Source organism: Ixodes scapularis, unplaced genomic scaffold (genome assembly GCF_016920785.2).
Source record: "Ixodes scapularis isolate PalLabHiFi unplaced genomic scaffold, ASM1692078v2 PGA_scaffold6__148_contigs__length_123643588, whole genome shotgun sequence".
NCBI classification, from domain to species: domain Eukaryota; kingdom Metazoa; phylum Arthropoda; class Arachnida; order Ixodida; family Ixodidae; genus Ixodes; species Ixodes scapularis.
Genome location: NW_024609881.1, coordinates 28,958,617 through 28,979,147, shown reverse-complemented (window position 1 = coordinate 28,979,147; position 20,531 = coordinate 28,958,617). Strand labels below are relative to the sequence as shown.

Genomic DNA, 20,531 nt, shown 5'->3' with positions numbered 1-20,531 from the left:
TGTTGGGCCACGCTACTTGAGCTAGCTGAGCACAGCTGGCAGCGGCGCGAGCAAGGCCACGAGGGGAACGTGATGGTGCTCGAGCCATCTCACTGTGAACCAATGTTTCGGCCACCCCACGGGTGCGTGTCGCCATCTATTGGTTGAACTAACGCCTTGTTCAAGATGGCTGCCGTGGGACCGCAGTCTTAAATAAATAAAAAATAAATAAAAAAGACGCCAAACCATCAGGGCCAATAGCAAATCTTGATAAAATAAATATTTTGCAAAAAAAAAGCCGTGAGGGCAATCGCGAATGTAGATTTTGATCATCCTACAGCCGATCTATTCAAGAAGTTTCACATTATTAGTATATATTCTCTCTACGACTACAGACTTTCCACTACTCTAAAAGTGGAAGAAATTAGAAATACTAGCTTTCTAGTGAGCATTGGACGCCTTTCCCAATATGTTCATCCTTATCCTACTCGTTCTGCGAGCTGTTGGGAGGTGGTCACTCCCAGAACGAACTACGGAACACAAATGCTCAGATACACTATTCCGAAATTATTAAATTTATTTCCCGAAAAAAACTTCGATTGGGAGAAATTATCTGTCAAGGATATTCGGACCCTCCTGTTTGATGTCGATCGTGTGCATAAATCCTTTTCTCCTGTTTTTTATTAGTTATGTCGCGATTGTATCACGTTTCTTTTTTCTTTCTTCAAAAGCTAGAAAGTGACAAAAGTTAACAATCCTGTGAATCAGCCTTAACAAAGTGTGTGATGACGAAGGTCTTTTCTGCTATTCTTTCTATAGCTTGTGCTCTGTATGTATTTTATACTGTGAGTATCACGCTGCTCTGCTGCTTGTAGGCGGTTGGGGACCTCGTCAAGCTGTTTTCTACAGCTTTTTGTCCCTGGTCGCCACCATAAAAATCTTATGGTGAAATAAACGATTATTATTATTATTATTACTTAATGTGTTCTTGTGAGGTTACAGGAGCAAAAGATTGTCAGAAGTGGGATTCGAACCCACGCCCGGAAGACCGGACTGCGACCTGAACGCAGCGCCTTAGACCGCTCGGCCATCCTGACGTTGTTTCTCGTCGTTTTCTGTGACAGTCTGCACGGTGTCATTAAATAAATAAATAAATAAAAAAAAAAGACGCCATACTATCAGGGACAGTTAACGTGTTCTTGTGAGTGTACAGGAGCAAAAGATTCTCAGAAGTGGGATTCGAACCCACGCCCGGAAGACCGGACTGCGACCTGAACGCAGCGCCTTAGACCGCTCGGCCATCCTGACGTTGTTTCTCGTCGTTTTCTGTGACAGTCTGCACGGTGTCATTAAATAAATAAATAAATAAAAAAAAAAAGACGCCATACTATCAGGGACAGTTAACGTGTTCTTGTGAGTGTACAGGAGCAAAAGATTCTCAGAAGTGGGATTCGAACCCACGCCCGGAAGACCGGACTGCGACCTGAACGCAGCGCCTTAGACCGCTCGGCCATCCTGACGTTTTTTATTTCTTTATTGCAGGAGGAATGCAAAAACGGTCATGTCACTTTAAAAAATACACTGCAAGACTTATTGGAGGGTACATTAAAATCCTCGCATTTCGAGGAGCGGTTTACAAATTTCTAGCCACTCGGGTTTCGTTTTACGGTTTGAAAAAACACTTTCCACTTGCTTAACAAGGCTGAAAAAATAATGATGCACTTCTTTCACACTGGGGTCGGCATGACGGACCGCCATGCGCGACCTCCAAATACTGCACAAACCCAACAACATAATCATATCAAAAGGTATGCCATCATCGTTACTCACATTCAAGAAACGTATGACTGATTGGCTAATGCACAGTTGTTTCTTCAACGTGCGCTGCAGCACATCCCAAAGAATACCGCATCCCAGCAAAAAATGAAATCGTACTCGATTTTTCAGGTTTCTTACACAAAATACACTACCGACCACGGAACATCAATACCCTTTCCTTCAAGTCACACCTTAACGGGCAGTGTATTGGAATGCAGTTTAAAAAAGAACGTTTTAACGGAAGGGGGAACGCACATATTCTTCACTCGCTTGAGCACATCTTGGCCCCCGCTACAGACTACAGTTCTGTACAACGGGTCCGGAAACAAACTTGTCAATAAGTCGCGTGTTAGCGTTTTCTTGCTAACAGCGGACAAATACTCAAACGAAAAACGGGCAGACAAAAATAACACTGCGTCTACCACCTCCTTTTGATATCCCACTAATCTCTTAAGTTCGCCGCCATAAGACGAAACAAGAAACGATGGCAAATGAGGAGACAATTTGGTTTGTGTAAACGTACGTATGAAAGGATGCTCTTGGTCTCCTAGAAAAAAGAATCGGGACACAATCTGTTTGCAAAACAAATGCGAGAGACCGAGACCACCGTGACGAATCCGATGGAAAAGATTGTCTCTCCTCATCGGCTCCCACTTTGAATTCCAAATAAACGTGGCAAAAACACGGTGAAATTTCTGCACATTCAAGCGAGCGCAATGAATGGCCTCCATCACGTACCATAATTTTGCAATGAGAAATATATTACATACTGTCGCTCTGGCAAATATGGACAGCTAATGCTGCTTCTAGCGGGAAGCGCGCCTGTCCAGGTCGGCGGCGACTCCCGACCAATAGGATTTGCTTTGCCTGTAACATTTTAGTGGCACACCGAGGTAAGTGCACGGCACACGGTCCCAACACACCCCTTCCAACACCGAAGGGGTTGTGGCCCACCCTCCGTGACAAAACCCACGGCACTTGCTCAAATTTATGGCTGCCCCTGTAGCCTTACAGAAGTCTCTTGCCAACGTCACAGCCACGCTAATACTTGGTTTATCGCTACAAAAAACCGCGACATCTCTGCATAGCTGATGACTTTTATCTCCTCCTTTTCCATCCGAAATCCGTGAGATTGCTTGCTGTTCTGGACACTTAAACAAAAATGTTCCAAATAGAGGTTAAACAATAACGGCGACAAGGGACATCCTTGTCTTACGGATGTTCGCACACGTATCGGTTCAGTCAATTCCCTGTTCACAATGAGCCTAGTGGTACACTCTTGGTACGCCATTTTAACCCCGTCCAAAATACGCTCGCCCACATTCACGTGCTTTAAAACATCAAAAAGGACATCGTGCTTAACTCGCTCGAAAGCCTTATCTAGGTCCAGTTGAAGCATGGCAACTTGGCCCATGCCATCGTCACATGCTTCCAAAAACAGTTCGGGCAACGTGCACATTCGTCAAAATAGATCGACCCTGTATTCCACAGGTCTGATGATCTCCAATGAGCTGGCAGGCAACACTCTGGAACCTCCTCGCTAGGATTTTAGCAAAAATCTTGTAATCTACATTACACAGAGTTATCGGGCGGAAACCAGTGACTTGACGTAGTTTCGCAACGTCATCGCTTTTGGGGAATAACACGGTGTATGTACGTGAAAAAGACGGCGGCAGTACTTTCCTTTCGTATGCTTTACAAATGACTTCTAAAAAAGCGGAGCAATTACGCTCTTGTATTTCTTATAAAATTCGGCGCATAGCCCGTCCGGTCCTGGTGTTTTCGAGCTCGGCAAATCGTCTATTGCTCTCTCGACCTCTTGAAGAGTGATCGGCTCTGTGAAATTTTCCTTCTCCTCTTCCGTTAGTTGCGGCAGGGACTGTAGAAGTTTTCCACACATAGGGCCCTGCCTTCCTTTAACTTGGGTTTCAAAAACTTGCCTATATTGTACGACAAAAGCCTGCTCAATACTACTTGGGCTCGTGTTAATCACTCCGTCGTACTCGATTTCGCCAATTTTGTTGCGAAGCGCGAACCTTTTCTCATCCGCCAAAGACCGTTTATTAGGCTGTTCTCCCATCAAGTACTTCTCTGATCGAGCCCGAACAATGGCTCCGCGGTAACGCTCTTGATGAAAATGCGCCAGACGTTGCTTAACCGTTTCCAAATCTTTAAGAGCTGGGCCGGGTCGCTCACACTCAGCTCTTGACAGAGCTTGCAAATCTTTGATTAAGCCACGTTCGTCGCAACGTGCCTCGTAGGCTAAAATCGACGACCTTTCGACAGCGAGCATCTTCACTTCCTGTTTGATGAGCTCCCATGTCTCGAATATATCGTCCCTTGCGGTTTTAAAAAAACGTTTTGAAGACGTTATCTACCGCTGCAAGAAAACTTTCATCATCAAGCAGTTTTGTGTTAAGCTTCCACAGCTTCCAGTTAAACTTGGCCTTCGCCGGCGCTTTTTCGCCGATCGTTGTCGAAATCATGCAATGATCCGAAAAAAACACTGGTGTGACGCGATACTTTCTTAACATTGCTGCCGCAGAGGCCAATACGTATACCCTATCTAGGCGCGCATGAGACGACGCTTGGAAATGGGTGAAACGAATCTCGCTCGTTTCATTCGTCACCGTTCCGGCGCCAACCAAGTCAAAGTCTTCAACCAGTTCGCTTAAAACTTGCGCACTCTTGTCACTGCTCCGCCTCAGGGGCGTTCTGTCTGCTGCCCTTACAACGCAGTTGTAAGGGCAGCAGACAGACAGGACAAGGCAATAACATACACGTTTTATCACATTCTAGAAAACGACATAAGCCAATAAAAAAAACACGGTCTTTAACCGTACTAGGCGCATACACACGAACAATTCGCCACTGAAAAATCGCACATGATGAACCGCCCTTCCGTGTCGGTGTTACAGCTAACTCCGACAAGGGCAGGGACTTTTTAGGAAAAAAAAAATATCCGGCAGAAAAACGAACCACGTGGGTGACAGAAACTTCGAACGACTGCAGAAAAGGTCTAAGCGAACTAGCAACCTGTTCCTCCTCAGCCATTTTAGTCTCTTGCACGGCCAATTGGTACTGTTTTTTCCTGGCGCTCATACCTCGAACATTTAGCGATGCGACCGTTATCGCTGGTTGGAACGTACAAATCATGTGTTTTGCTGTAGGACTTGCCTTGGAATTCGGACGTCAGTCTTTGTAACCAGGCGTCAGCCGCCTTACTTGCTGTTGAGTCGCCTCCGGTCATCTGGGGTTAAGGCGGTCGTGGGCTGGAAACGCCCCTTCTTTGTCCTCTCCATCCAAGGGTTGGGCCTGGGTGTCATTCCCGGTGTCGATGGAGGGTTCTCGTCGCGACCACGCTTGATGGACTCGGTGATTTTGTCCATAGTGTCGTGACCTTCGGAAGGCGCCTTCTCCAAAGTCGGGGGGGAGGCCTCGCACGGGGCTACGGTCTTCTCCATTGGCGTCACCGTGGGAGTGGGTGCCGCGCTGCCTGCTTCAGGAAAGCCACCAGCCACCTCCTTGTTCTTTACAGGCGAGAGTTCAGTCGAGCCGTCCGCTCCAACGGGATGACTGCAGGGCTCACCAGAGGGTGGAGCTTCGCTTGGTATCCCATAGCGGAACGCTCAGCCTCGTCGACATCCATGGTTAGGGGCAAAAAGTCTTTTGCCGCCGCTCCACCAGTTACTCGGGCGTAGGTCTTTACGCACTCCTCCTTCTCGTGGCCGAAACATGAGCACACCGAGGACTTAGGCACGCGGCAGTCGCGCCTCATGTGCCCGGCACGCTTACAGCGCAGGCAGACCGGCACCCTCCCTGGGATTACGATAAGGACGTTCGCCCCCTGAAGTCGCAGCTCATGAGGCATTCCGTCGGGCGTGACGCCCCTCTTCAGCGTCGTGCACGCCACCCGGGTAGTCGACTCGATGCCCTCGAATCCCTCGACGCGCCACTTCTCACGTGCGACTTCTATAACCTTGCCGTATATAGGTTCCGAAAACTTGCTCACCGCGTCGTCCGTCACATGATACGAGACCCAATGGAGGCGTAGACGAACTTCCGTGCTGCTGGGGTCGATGACAACACACCTCAGGTCCTTCACCTTCAACTCTTTGCAGTCGATGAGCCGCTTCTTGGCTTCCAGCGTTTGCAGCGTGGCTAACCAGACGTGGTTCATCTGGAAAGCACCGAGCGCCACAATCTCGGACAGGACGACGCACCGCTTCAGTTCTTGCCAGAAATCTCTAATGCGATACGGGCGGCCTCTCAAATCGCAGTGCAAAGTTACTGAAATTAAAATCGTTGCACCCATTGGTATGGGAGGCAAAAGCAACACCACCTTGTAGTCGTCGGCAGACGATGACGCAGCAAAAGTACCGCGGCCAACTGGGGCCGTTGTCGCAGCTCCGTTGGAGCCAGCCATCCTGCGACCGTTCTCGGCGAGTGCCAGAAGCAGAATCGTGCCTTAGACTGCTCGGCCATCCTGGCGGTGTTTCTGGGCCTTCTCTTTACAGTCTACACGGTGTCATTAAATAAATTAAAAAAGACGGCATACTATCGGGGCCAATTAATGTGCTATTGTGAGGTTACAAGAGCAAAAGTTTGTCAGAAGTGGGATTCGAACCCCCGCCCGGAAGACAAGACTGCGACCTCAACGCAGCGCCTTAGTCCGCTCGGCTATCCGGACTTTTTTTCCTTTATTTCTTGATTTTGACAGGGACAAGGCAATAACATACACTCAAAATAGAGGGTTAAAAACCATCAGCTCACCTGGCTGACGCAAAACTGTTAAAATTCTTTGAGGTTAGCAAGAACCTCAAAAAGTGGCAACCATTCAGGCCAAGGTTGCTGGGCCTTATACAATTCTTTCATAAAGCACAATTGCTCTGCAAAATACTTGTGCACAGGACGCAGATCGACGTCTGCATGGCGCACGGCTATGCGACACCGCCACAGACTGTGAAGGCCCAACAGCATGACCATGTCTAGAGGTACGCCCTCGTCCCCTTTAACAGGTAAAAAACGAATTCCATGCGGCGTAAGAGAAAGGTTTTTTTTGGGCGTTCTTTGCAGGACTTCCCAGAAAAACACTGCATCCCAGCAGTCTATCATGTTCAATTGTTTCTTGCTTTTTTTCATAATATGCAGTTATCGGTCCACGCAATAGGCACTCCCTTCTCGGCTAGCCATGCTTTGACAGGTAAGGTTTGGCTGTGCAACTTGAAAAAAAAATGTTTTGGTTGAGGCGGGAATGACCATTCTTTTTACACGTTTTAATACGTCCTGCCCTGGGCCTTCACTGAAAAACATACGATACAAAGGAGTAAGAAAAATTAAATCAATAATGTCGTTTGTCAACCGTTTCCGCGAGACACCGCACAAGTATTCCAAAGAAAAGCGTGTTGTTAAAAACTGATAAGCACCAACGACCTCTTTTAGATAGCCGCGTACAGGACCACTGATGTCTATGCCAGACGACACAATGAACTCAGGAAGAGCGCTGCGCAGCCTCGCTTGAATGACCGTGCATAAAAAAGGATCTTTCTGGTCTCAAAAAAAATGAAAGCCGTTTACAACTCCCTGTAACCCCGAATTAGAGCGCAGCTCTTGAGGAGGAGGAGGGAAGGGTACTGGGGGGTGGGTCAAGTGACCTCGGGGGTGGGGGGTCACGTGACCTTGGGGGTCACGTGACCTTGGGGCGTCACGTGACGTCGGGGGGTCACGTGACCTGGGGCCACGTGACGATACCGATGACGTCATCAGTAGCGTCACTGATGACGCCATCAGTGATGATGATGGCGATGCGGATGCCGGTGACGTCATCAGTGACGTCACTGATGACGTCATCAGTGATGATGACGATGCGGATGCCGGTGACGTCATCAGTGACGTCACTGATGACGTCATCAGTGGCTATGACGTCAACGGGGGGTCACGTGACCTCGGCGGGTATCCCCAGGTCACGTGACCCCAGAGGTTTCACTTGACCTGGGTAACCATCGTGACCCTCGTGAGGGTAACCCTAGTAACCCTTGTGAGGGCAACTCTCGTGACCCTCGTGAGGGTAACTCTCGTGACCCTCGTGAGGGTAACTCTCATAACCCTCGTGACCCTCGTGAGGGTAACCCTGGTGAAGGTTACCCTCACGAGGGTTACTAACTCTCGTAACCCTCGTGAGGGTTACGAGGGTAAGTAACCCTCGTGAGGGTAACTCTCATAACCCTCGTGACCCTCGTGAGGGTAACCCTCGTGAAGGTTACCCTCACGAGGGTTACTAACCCTCGTAACCCTCAAAAGGGTTACCTTCACGAGGGTTACCCTCACGAGGGTTACTAACCCTCGTAACCCTCGTGAGGGTTACAAGGGTAAGTAACCCTCGTGAGGGTAACCCTCGTGAAGGTAACCCTTTTGAGGGTAACTAACCCTCGTAACCCTCGTGAGGGTTACGAGGGTAAGTAACCCTCGTGGCCCTCGTGATCCTCGTGAGGGTAACCCTCATGAGATTAACCCTCGTAACCCTCGTAACCCTCACGAGGGTTACGAGGGTTGCGGTTACGCCGACGCCGACGCCGACGCCGACGCCGACGCCGACGCCGACGGCGACGCCGACGCCGCTCAAGCCGGGAACGGGCCCCTAAGAGCTGCGCTCTAAAAAAAAATCTGTTAACCAGCTGTCTTACAAACAAATGGGAAAGTCCCAGACCGCCAACACTGACCCTTCGGAAAAGATTCGTTCGGCTCGTCCTCTCCCATACCGAGCTCCAAATAAAAACGGCAAATACACGATGAATGCGGTGAACGTTAAAACGTGAACAATGCAATACCTGCAACACGTACCAAATCTTCGCAGCAAGAAATATGTTACTCACAGATGCACGCGCGAAAATTGATAAACCCTGGCCTCCCCACTTGTTCGCCTTCGAGCGCAAAGCCTCAGTCTCATCGCGCCAGTATTCGTCAGTGTTGCGATAGTGATTCAATGGTACACCAAGATACCGAGACGGCGAATCCGCCCACGCAATGCGTTCATAAACAGTCGGCGTGGAAGGCCAATCGCCGTGCCAAAGACCCACACACTTTTCAAAGTTAACAAAACTGCACGTATGGTCGCAAAACATTTCTGTCTACTTTACGGCTTTCTTTACACTGTCTTTGTCGCTACAAAAAAATTGCCACGTCATCCGCATATGACAAGATGCGGACTTCAACAGTTTGTAACTTAAAACCTCGAATACAACTACTATGAATAACGCTTAAACAAAACGGTTCGAGAAAAATACAAAAAGCAAGGGCGAAATCGGACAGCCTTGTCTCACGGAAGAAAGGAGAGGAACGCGCTCAGTCACATATTTGTTCACCACAAGTCGAGTGGCGCAATTTTGGTAGGCCATGCGTATACCATCACACAAAACTGCCCCCACATTTACATGGTCTAAAATAGCAAAAAGGACTTGATGGGACACCCGGTCAAAGGCCTTTTCCTGGTCGACGTGTAACATTGCCACTCTTCTTTCCATAGTGTCGCAACATTACAAAATACTTCGTGCAACGTGCACGTTCGTTACAATACTTCTTCCCTTTATACCACACGTCTGGTGCGGGCCGACGATAATGCTAATGACACTTTGTAATCGTTCCGCTAAATCTTTTAAGAAAATCTTGTAGTCTACATTGGTCAGTGTAATAGGGCGGTAAGAACCAACAGAACGGAGTTTCAAGCGGTCTTCAGTTTTGGGAATAAAAATCGTGTGTGTGCACAAAAACGACGGGGGCAAAACATTAAGAGTAAACGCTTCGGTAAACACACAGTGCAAAAACGGGGCAAGCTGATCTTTGAAAGCTTTATAAAATTCTGCTCCTAAGCCATCAGGGCCGGGTGACTTTCCCGGTTTCAAGTTGTCGATGGATTTTTCTACTTTTCACAACATTATATGTTATTCTAACTTTTCTTTTAGTTTGTCTGCCAGCTTCGGCATTAAAGGCAAATAAGAACTCCGAAACCCGTTCTTTTTTGGCTCACGATAACTGAACAATTCTTTTTAGTACTCAACGAACGCGCGTTGTATGTTCACGTTATCGCTCGTCAGAACCCCCTGATACGAAATTTCCGTGATTTCATTTTGACTCGTATACTTTCTTTCAGCGCCTATCGCCCTTTTCGTGGGTAGCTCCCCAAGCGATAACCGGTTCCATCGCGCTCGCAGCATAGCCCCCTTGTATTCTTCAGTATCCAGAATTTCGAGGCGCTTTTCGATACTGATAATTTCATCCGGAAAAGAACCTGGCGATAGGCATTCTTCCAACATCAATCTTTGAAGCAGGCCGTTTAACTCGCGCGTTTCTTTCTTTTCGTTATGCTTCAATAAGCTGGAGCGCTCGATGGAAGTCAATTTTATTTCCTGTTTAAACAATTCCCATTTTACTACAAATCCCTGCCCTTTTGCGCTCGCTGAATCTTCAAGATTTTTCCGGACTCCTTGTACAAAAAGCTCGTCTTCAAGGAGTTTGCAATTAAATTTCCACAAGTCCCACGTGAACTTTTTAGGCGTATCTTTGGAGGAACAAATTAAAAAAGAAACAAGGCAATGATCACTGAACCACACGTGATCAACGGCGTATTGCTTGCACGCTCTTACAAGGTCGAGGGAGACATACGCTCTATCCAAGCGTGCATGACTCGCACCCTGGAAATGCGTGTACTTTAAACCCCTACCGCGGGACGCGCAGTGCGCAACGTCTTCTAAATCGAACCGCTGAAGCATGTCGCACAAAAACATGGTGCTCGCGTCCCGAAACCTCACGCTATTTGACCTATCCTGCGGTGCGCACACACAATTAAAATCGCCAATAATATAACTAATCGATCAGTTTGAACGTACTTTTCAATAAACTCGAAAAAAAAAATAAACGTTCCTCCGTCTTAATAGGGGCATAGATGCACACCACGCGAAATTTGTAGTTGGAAAGAATAAAATCGCACAAGACAAAGCGCCCCGAATCACAACTAACGACTTGTTTGACGGTCCCGATAGATTTCTTTAGAAATAAAAGACAACCCCCCGACGTCCTCCTAGCGTGGCTGACGCACACGTCATACCTCGCTTCAAAAAGCCGTACTATGTTCTCCGTCTGGGCCTCGCCTTCCATTTTCGTCTCCTGAACCGCGACTATATCCAGGTCATGCTCGATAAACAAGCGGTTTACCTGCTATTGGTGACGCCTGGCACAAAAGCCGCGCACGTTTAACGTGCCCACCCGTAAAGATCGTTCAAGGTTCATGAACGGTTGAAAGGGAGGCTAGACGGAGAACAAGGTAGGCTCGCAAAAAAAAAAAAAAAAGGCGCTCGCGCAAGAAAATGTGGAAACAAAAATACAGTTGACACTTGCACTGACGTTTAGGCCCGAAAAGACTCACAGGGAGTCCTTCCTGCGACGATCGTCCGGCGGGACACGCGGCTTCGCCACGAAGCGAAACTTCTTGATTCCTGGCACAGGCAACCTGCTGGCGGCCATTCCGACGGTTGCAGCTGGTGCTGGCGCAGTGTCCCTCGGTCGCTTGAGAGTGGAGTCCATGTCTGTGTCCTGGCACTCCTCCACTCCGGTCTCGCTGTTTTGCCCACCGGGATGGCCGGGCTTCGTTGCCGATGGACCGCATCCGGAAATCACTGGTTCATGGGGCAGGCGCTCCTTAATAGGGAGTTTTTGTAGACCGTGTTTCCCGCTCCGCTAGCCCTCCGCTATGAAGAAACCGCCACTGCGCCTGCGCGCCGATGGCCTTGGCTGTACACTTCCGGGTAGCGGAGGGGCTTAGCGGAGCGGGAAACACGGTCTACTAAAACTCGCTATTGTATCGCGCTCTGTACGAGCGGGGACACCGGACCTAGTCGAGCTTCCCACGGGAAACGTTTTCTCTGGTGTCCTCTTCGGATTTCTCCTCGGGGTTGCGCACGAAGGAAGCTGCGTCAGGGTTACAGTCGTCGTTGGGTGTGGGCGTACCACTAGGCTCCGTCGATGGCAGTGTGACGGGCGATGACCCTCCGACGGCTTCCTCTGCCTCCGCGTCGTCCATGACGTAGTCGGTGTTGTCCTCCGACTTTCGGTCACGGGCGATAGACGCGTAGGTTTTGACGCAGTCTTGTGCTGCGTGGCCGTACCGGTGGCAGTCCGTACAGCGAGGGACGCGGAAATCTCGCCGGATGTGGCCCGTACGCCTGCACCTAAGGCACAGTGGGGCCCGTCCTGACACAACGACGAGGACCTGGCAGCCTTCAAGGCGAATTTCGTGGGGGAGGCTGCCGACGGTACAACCGTCCTTGAGAGTCAGGCGTACTGTTCGGGTGTTTGACTCGACCGCCTCGAAACCCTTTTCCCTAAAGAGGTCTCGTGTTACGTCAGTCACTTTGCCGTACCGTTCCATCTCCTTTTTTACGTGACAGCTCGGTACGTCGTAGTTCACCCAGTGCAGTTTGAGCCTGACTTCCACGTTGGCATGGTCCATTACGAGGCACCGCCCCCCTTTTACGGTTAGTTCTTTAGCGTCCACTAACCTCTGCTTTGCTGCAAGCGAAGCCAGCCGTAGCATCCAGACATGGTTCATCTGGTGCGGTCCCGCCGACACCAGGTCTTTCAGCACTTGCAGCCGCAGCAGTTCGTCGCGGAAATCTTGAATCCGGTATGGCCGGCTTTTTACGTCACAGTGCAGAATCACACAGTTCATGGCGATGTATCTGTTCGGCAGGGGAGGCAAAATAATTTTGTACTCGTCAGGGTTTCCAGTGGCAGAATTAGCAGAAGTACCACGGCCAGACGCGGCCGCTGTTACCGCTCCTACGGAGCTCATGATACACACGTCCGTTCGCTTCGGCTACCGGAAGTGGAATCCCTCGGCCATCCTCACGTTGTTTCTCGTCATTTTCTTTGACAGTCTACACGGTGTCATTAAATAAATAAATAAAAAAAGACGCCATACTATCAAGGCCAATTAACGTGTTCTTGTGAGTGTACAGGAGCAAAAGATTGTCAGAAGTGGGATTCGAACCCACGCCCGGAAGACCGGACTGCGACCTGAACGCAGCGCCTTAGACCGCTCGGCCATCCTGACGTTGTTTCTCGTCATTTTCTTTGACAGTCTACACGGTGCCACTAAATAAATAAACAAAAAAAGACGCCAAACTATCGGGGCCAATTAATGTGTTCTTGCGAGGTTACAGGAGCAAAAGATTGTCAGAAGTGGGATTCGAACCCACGCCCGGAAGACCGGACTGCGACCTGAACGCAGCGCCTTAAGCGCGATCCAAACCAACGCTTCTTTTTGCGCCTGTAGGTCGTGCGGCTGCGGATGTGACGTATTTTCGTGACGTCGCGCCGCTTCTTCGCTCCTTCCGGGCGCGCATAAAAAAGTTGGTTGATTTCAACTTCTTTTTCAACGCGCACAAAAACGCGCGGTGACGTATAGGGCGCTCCTGTGTCCCGGCCAATCGGTGGAGGGCAAGCTAGTTCCGGCTCCGCGTTTCTCGCCGTCTGGCTGCCCTCTCCTCCCCCCCCCCCCTTTTATTCTCTTCCAATATGACAACGCGATCTCTCTCTCTCTCCCTTTCTCTCGCCGTCTGGCCGGCCAGTCTGTCGCAGTTGCACTTTGCTTGTGCGCTCGTGCCTGCGTGCGCGCGTGCGCGCTCGCCCGAAGTTTCGCTCGTCCAAACCAAAGCGCACGGTTCTGACTCAGAAGGCGCGCCCGGAAACAGCAAAAACGCCACGAAATGCGTCACATCCGCAGCCGCACGACCTACAGGCGCAAAAAGAAGCGTTGGTTTGGATCGCGCTTTAGACCGTCGGCCATCCTGACCTTTTTTTTTTTTTTATTTATTGCCTGTTTTTTGTTTAGGTGAGAAACACATTACACATACAATAAAAGGTTAAAACAAAAGCCTCAAAGGCTATTGTACAAATATCAAGCTTATCAAACACATTCACAGACCAGTGATGGACGCCAGCTCCTCAAGAAGCGGCAGAAAGTCCGGGGGTGGCTGCTGAACCTTAAACATTTCTTTCAAAAAACAGATCATTTCAACAAAATACCTGTCTGCGGGACGCACATCGACGTCCGCGTGTCTTACAGCCATGCGGCAGCGCCACAAGCTATGGAGACCGACCAGCATGATCATGTGATAGGGTACCATGCTGTCTCCTCCATCAACAGGCAAATAACGAATTCCGTCAGGTGTTGACGGTAGGTCCTTTTTAAGGGTCCTTTGAAGGACGTCCCAAAGGAACACTGCGTCCCAACAGTTAAGAAAAATGTGTTCTATCGTCTCTGGCATTTTACAAAGTAAACAGTTTACCGACCATGCAACGGGAATACCTTTTCCCTCTAAAAAAAACTTTGACCGGCAGGGTTTCACTGTGTAGTTTGAAGAAAAAAGATTTCGTGAAGGCAGGTACCCTCATTTGCTTGACACGCTTCAAAATATCTTGACCACTGTACAAGGACCGGTACAGTGGAGTAGAAAAAAGGGAAAAAATCAAATCTTTGGTTAAACGCTTGCGCGACACACTGGACAGATACTCAAGCGAGAACCGCGTCGCCAAGAACCGATAAGCAGACAACTTCTTTCAAAAAACCACGTACACCATAACTGGAATGAATATCGGTCGAAACAATAAATTCGTGCAATGCTCTGCATAGCCGCACCTGAATGACCGTACGCAGTAGAGGGTCCTTCTGGTCCCTTAGGAAACAAAACTTATTAACGAGTTGTCTAACAAAAAGATGCAACAGACCCAGCCCCCCATCCTTGACACGCCGGAAAAAATTGGTTCGGCTTGTTCTTTCCCAGGTCGAGCTCCAAATAAACACAGCAAAAACACGGTGTATGCGCTGGATATTGACCCGCGAACAGTGCAGCACCTGCAGAACGTACAGAGCGCGACACTGTTAGCGCGAACAAGCGATCGCCAGTTTTTCCAGTTTTTCTCTTTGAAACCAAGGGATGTCATCCAAGTTATTATTGCTACGGAAAGAGCTCATTTAGTTCTATAATGTAAGCTATAATATTTCGTGCTCGCTAATACTGTTTAGAAGTAAAACGCAAAAATGCGCCGATGTCGTGTTCGCGCTAACAGTGTCGCGATGTGTACCATACCTTCGCAGCTAAAAAGGCGTTGCATACCGAGGCACACGCAAACATTGAAAAGACCCCCCCCCCGCCCCCCCCCCCCCCCCCCCCCCCCACACACACACACTTATCCGCCCTTGCGCTTGAGCTTGAGCTTCTTTATTCCAATACTCCTCGTTGTCGCGGTATTGTTCAAGTGGAACTCCGAGATACCGCACCGGCGTGTCGGACCACGTGACACGTTCAAAAACAGTGGGCTTGGCGGGCCAATCTCCATGCCAAAACCCCAGACGCTTTTGCCCATTTACAGCACTACATGTGTTCTCGCAGAACTTCTCAGTTAGTTCTACGGCTTTCTTCACACTCTCTTGGTCTGTACAAAAAATAGCCACATCATCGGCGTATGCCAAAAAACGAACCTCACTGGCTTGTAAATTAAAGCCGCGTATATGCCCACTACGTAACACACTTAAACAATAGGGTTCTAGAAAAATACAAAATAGCAGCGGCGAAAGCGTGCATTCCTGCCGCACAGAAGAAAAAAGGGGGATACGTTCAATCACACTCTTATTCACAACCAGACGGGTGGCACAGTTAAGGTAAGCAATGCGTACCCCCGCTCGGCCATCCTGACGTTATTTGTCGTCATTTTCTTTGACAGTCTACACGGTGTCATTAAATAAATAAATTAAAAAAAAGACGCCAAACAATCAGGGCCACTTAATGTGTTCTTGTGAGGTTACAGGAGCAAAAGATTGTCAGAAGTGGGATTCGAACCCACGCCCGGAAGACCAGACGGCAACCTGAACGCAGCGCCTTAGACCGCTCGGCTTTTTTTTTTTTTTGCCAGCTTGGCGTTTTTATTTATAAAATGGGGCTATTTACATGTTAAAACCAGTCAAGAGTCTTCACAAACATGGGGTTCTTTAGACATGACAATGCAAGTTCCATATGCGCTTCTTTTCATTGGGACAGGCCCTTGGACAGCCTTCCATCAGGGGAACCGGCAACATCAAAGCCAATTTACTTTAGGCAAGACTCTTCAAAGCATGTTTCTTTTATTATTGAGCATACGTAGCGAAATTCCTCCAGAAAGTGGCTCCACGCAGGCCTGCCCCGCTCCCGAACCAAGGTGTGGTCCGTTCGGGAGTTCCAAATGGCACGCAAACCAATAAGAGTCAGAATCTCGACACACTGGCTCTGTCCATGCTCGCCTGCATTTAGAAATTTCATGTCGAACCATGTAGGGTACAAGTCTACCCTCAGCACTGCCCGAAGCTCAGCCCAAAACAATTCTGCATTGGTGCAGTACAAAAAAGTGTGCTCGAGAGTCTCGGCGACAGGACAAAGGGCACAGTTAACACCCCAAGGGAGAAAAAAACCCGTTTGCCGCTCCCATGTCTTTACTGGGAGTACCTCGGCATGAAAACGAACGAAAAAGTCGTTTGTCCCAGGGCGGACAGGGTGCGCCATTAAACGCTTGAACACATCCGAGGTTTCACACTGCGGAAACATTTGACGATACACTGGTGGCGGCATTACGAGGTCGAGGGTGTCCCAGTACAACCGTTTTCTTTTAACTCTGTTTAGGTACTGCCACGAAAACCTCTGCTCGAAGAACCTAACCGCGTCTCTTATTTCCCGGTAGTACCGTAGTGTAGTGATTTTCTTAGGCACGCCCTCAGCTTCCTCGAGCCAGGGAGTTAGGTATTGTCCACCCAGAACCCGCAATGCCTCCACCATTACAGGGTGCCTTTCGCGGTCACGGAAGATCAAAAACCGTTGCACTTTAAGCTTTATGTCTAAATTTACCAGGCCGAGTCCTCCCTTTTTCTTACTGATAAACAAATTGTTTCTTCGCATTCTTTCAAAACTCGAGTCCCACACATAGGTTGCACAAAATCGATGCATTTTGTGCACGTCACTGTTAGTACAAGGCACGGCCTGTGCAGAGTACCATACAGTCGAAAAGAACACAGCGTTGCAAATGAAACTTCTGCTTAGGAGAGGAACTTGCCTTCCATGCCATTCAATCGCTTTTCCTCTTAGCGTGTTTAAATGTATTCCTCCCGCACCTGTGCTTAGCGCCTGTCTGCTCAGCCCAACTCCTAAATAGTTTTCAATGGCCCCGGACCACGCAATGTTTAGAAATGTTTCTGGCTTGGAAGGCCACGGTCCCAACCAAGATCCCGCCGATTTTTTTGGGTTCATTTCAGCCCCGGAAACAGCACAAAACTCGTTCACATGCCTCAAAGCGATCACCATTTCTTTCTGGGAAGAGCATACCCCAGAAACATCGTCTCCGCAAGCAAGAAGTCTTGCTGACGCTATGCCCACCTTCACACCTCGGATGTTATCATCCATCATAATCGCCTTGCACAAGGGTTCGAGATAAATAGCAAAAAGAATAGGTGATAGTGGGCAGCCCTGTCTTACCGATGAGCGCACAGGAATGCGCCGTGACTTGCAACCGTTGATTAAAAGACGCGTACTTATGTCTGTGTATCATATCTTCACGAACTTCGAAAGATACTTGCCAGTTTTACAGTGTTCCAGTATCGAGAATAGAAACGAATGCGAAACTTTGTCAAATGCTTTTCTTAGGTCAATGTGCAACACAGCAGTGGGGCGTTCCATTGCCTCGGCGGTTTCAGCGATAATTCGCATAACATGCAGATTTGTCGTTATAGATCTATTCTTAAAGCCATATGTTTGATGGCCTCCCACCACTGTTTTGTACGCAATTTCTAGTCGCTTAGCTAATATTTTCGCGAGGATTTTATAGTCAGTTGTAAGCAGGCTTATTGGTCTGAAGTCTTCGCACCCACGCACGGATTTATCACTTTTCTTTTTTGGTATTAACACGGTTAACGCTTGCCTCATTGACGGAGGGAGCAGGTTTCTGCTATGGACGTCCGCGTAAACCTTAGCCAATATAGGAGCCAACTCGGCAGAGAATTGCTTATAAAAAGTCGCACCGAGGCCGTCTACCCCAGGTGACTTCCTAGGCGCCAATTCTTTTATCGTTCTACAGACCTCTGCTTCTGTAATATCTTCGTTAATAAGATCGACTACATCTTCCGGTACGTTGGGCATTAACTCTAAAGCCTTGTCCACTAGAGCCTGATCGTAACTGCTTGATTGATTGAACAGTCGGCTATAAAATGAAACTAATTCCCTCTCAATTTTTTCGGCTTCAGATATAGTACTCTCCCCGTACATCAGTTCAATGATTTGATTCCGACTCGCCCGTTCCCGCTCACGCGTTTCAAAAAGTTTCGTTGGGTCTTCCGCCCTGCCTAGCGTACGTAGACGAGACCTCACCATTGCTCCGCGGTACTCTGTGTCCAGGATCTCAAGCAGACGTGCTTTACACTCTTTAATGTCTGCCGCGAAAAGACCAGGAGCTTTACTTTCCTCGCTCACTAGCGTGTGCAGCAACTTGCACAGCCTTCGCTTTTCGGCGCGCCGCTCTAAAGCTTTCAAAACGATATTACGGACATTTTAATTTCTTCCTTTAGCAACTCCCAGTTAGCCGCGTTTACTTCCTTACTCTTCATCATGTTCGCAATAAGACCTTTCACTATCTTTTGCGAATCCCCATCCTCGAGCGCCTTGTCGTTTAATTTCCAGTTTTGCCACGATGACGGGCGTTTCTGACCTTTTATATGTTCGCCTATCTCGGTCGCTACCAGCGCGTGGCCAGAAAAGGCTACCGGGCTAACGTGATAGCCGGTCATGGCCTTTGCCAAACAACTAGACACGTAAATCCGGTCAAGTCGTCCATGACATTCTCCCTGCCAATGCGTATATGCCAAGTTAGGGAAATCCACGATCTCCGCTGCGTCCTGGAAGTCAAAATCTCTTAACAGCTTTCTAAGCTCAGCAATACTGGAGTCTTGCTGGATGCCTCGAGAAGAGTCCTTAGCATTTAGCACACAGTTAAAATCGCCCCCTAAAATGGTTGGTGCCGAAGTGCTGACCTTTGGCGGAGATTTATAAAGAAGACTTTCCTTTCCGCGTGCTTATTCGACGCGTGAACCGCGACCACTCGAAATATGTCGTTCTGGTATAGCATATCTATAGCACACACCCTGCCGCTTTGGTCAGTCTCCCAATCTGGAAAAACTGCTATGCCTTTGCGCTTTCGGACAAGGACTGCCGTGCCGGAACTGCTTGAAATGGCACAAGAATGACAAAAAACAGATATTTTCAAAAAATTCTGACGCTTCTTCAACGTGCCTGGAAGTGAGCTTCGTTTCCAGGAGCAGTGCTACGTCAATTTGTCAGCTCAAGAGCGTATTTGACAGCCACTGCTTCCTCTTTCAAACAATCAAGCTCACGCAATTTAATGTGAGAATATTAAGTCGCGGAATCGTTGAAAGGTTTTAGGATTACCGCCAGCAAGCGACACTCGCAACAGGGTTACCAAAAGTGAACGGGGTCTGCGGAGATCCGTAAGGGACACCTACTGTGAGTCCTTTAACCGGCGAGGCTCTGGAATACGGGGCTTTGGGTTGAATCGGTGTCTCCGCTGGCTGGGGGCCTTCCACTTGAGGCGGTGGTCGGGCATCCTTTGGTTGTCCTCATCCTCACTTACATCTTCGACGCCTTCTGGACGGTCCTCGGGGGGGTCGACCTTTTCTGTCAGTGTTACGTCCATCGGATAGCTGGCCTGGTCGTGTCCGGTCGTATGTCGCTTTTGGCTGGGGGGAGTGTCTTCCGGAAGCACGGTGCCGTCATTATCGGTGGTGCTCTGTTGCCTCTTGGCCGTCACAGCTTGCACGGGCTCGGCTTGCGATGATGCAGCGAAAGAGGGGGAGGTGTTCGCAGGGCCTGCAGCATCCGAGACGAACTGCGACGGCTTGTTGATAGCGCTGACGGGAGCGGTGCCTCCCGCCGCAACCTCAGCCTCCTCCTCGTCCATCAAGTGCTCGGTCAGCTCATCGGTAGCTCCGTTATCTATCACCGTGGCGTATGTCTTAATACAATCTTCTTTTTCGTGTCCAAAGCGGCGGCAAAGTTCGCACCGCGGCACCTTGCACTGTCGTCGAACGTGTCCCGTCTTTCGGCAGTGCAAGCACATATGGGGGCGTGCCCTGGGGCGATTACGAGGGCAGTACCGTGTACAAGGCACAGTTGATGCGGGACCTTCTCTAAAGTGACGCCCTCCTTGAGCGTCAGCCGCACCGCTCTTGTGGTGGACTCCACGCCTTGGAAACCGTCCTCGTGCCAGGCTTCTCGGGCGATGCCTTCGACTCTCCCGTAGGGCTCGAGAGCCCTCCGGATGGCATCGTCAGGAACGTCACACGGCACCCAATGAAGTTTCAGCCGCACCTCGGCATTGTTAGGGTCGAGCACGAGACACCGCTTCCCCTTCACCAAAAGTTCCTTGGTTTCCAGAATCTTCTGTTTGTATGCCAGCGAGTAAAAGGTAGCCATCCGCACGTGATTCATTTGAAACGAACCACAAGCTTTCAGGTCCTTTAAGACCCCAGCATTTTCGAGCCCCGATTTAAAGTCGCCTATTTTGTATGGCCGACCAAAAATGTCGCAGTGCAAAAAAAAAAAAAAACGGTTGTATAAATCACGGTACCTGTCGGCAGAGGAGGCAGAAGA

General features: G+C 49.2%; 4 non-coding genes and 1 pseudogene across 4 annotated transcripts; all 5 read right to left on the bottom strand.

The window, feature by feature from the left end:
* Positions 1-5,446, bottom strand: part of LOC120839595 — a 53,612-nt pseudogene extending 48,166 nt beyond the window's left edge.
* On the bottom strand, positions 993-1,076 carry Trnal-cag. The gene has a single exon. It is a non-coding gene; the product is annotated as a tRNA-Leu (tRNA).
* On the bottom strand, positions 1,204-1,287 carry Trnal-cag. The gene has a single exon. It is a non-coding gene; the product is annotated as a tRNA-Leu (tRNA).
* Positions 1,416-1,499, bottom strand: Trnal-cag. Its single transcript has one exon. It is a non-coding gene; the product is annotated as a tRNA-Leu (tRNA).
* A 7,371-nt stretch (positions 5,447-12,817) lies between the features above and the next one.
* On the bottom strand, positions 12,818-12,901 carry Trnal-cag. The gene has a single exon. It is a non-coding gene; the product is annotated as a tRNA-Leu (tRNA).
* Positions 12,902-20,531: the final 7,630 nt, after the last annotated feature.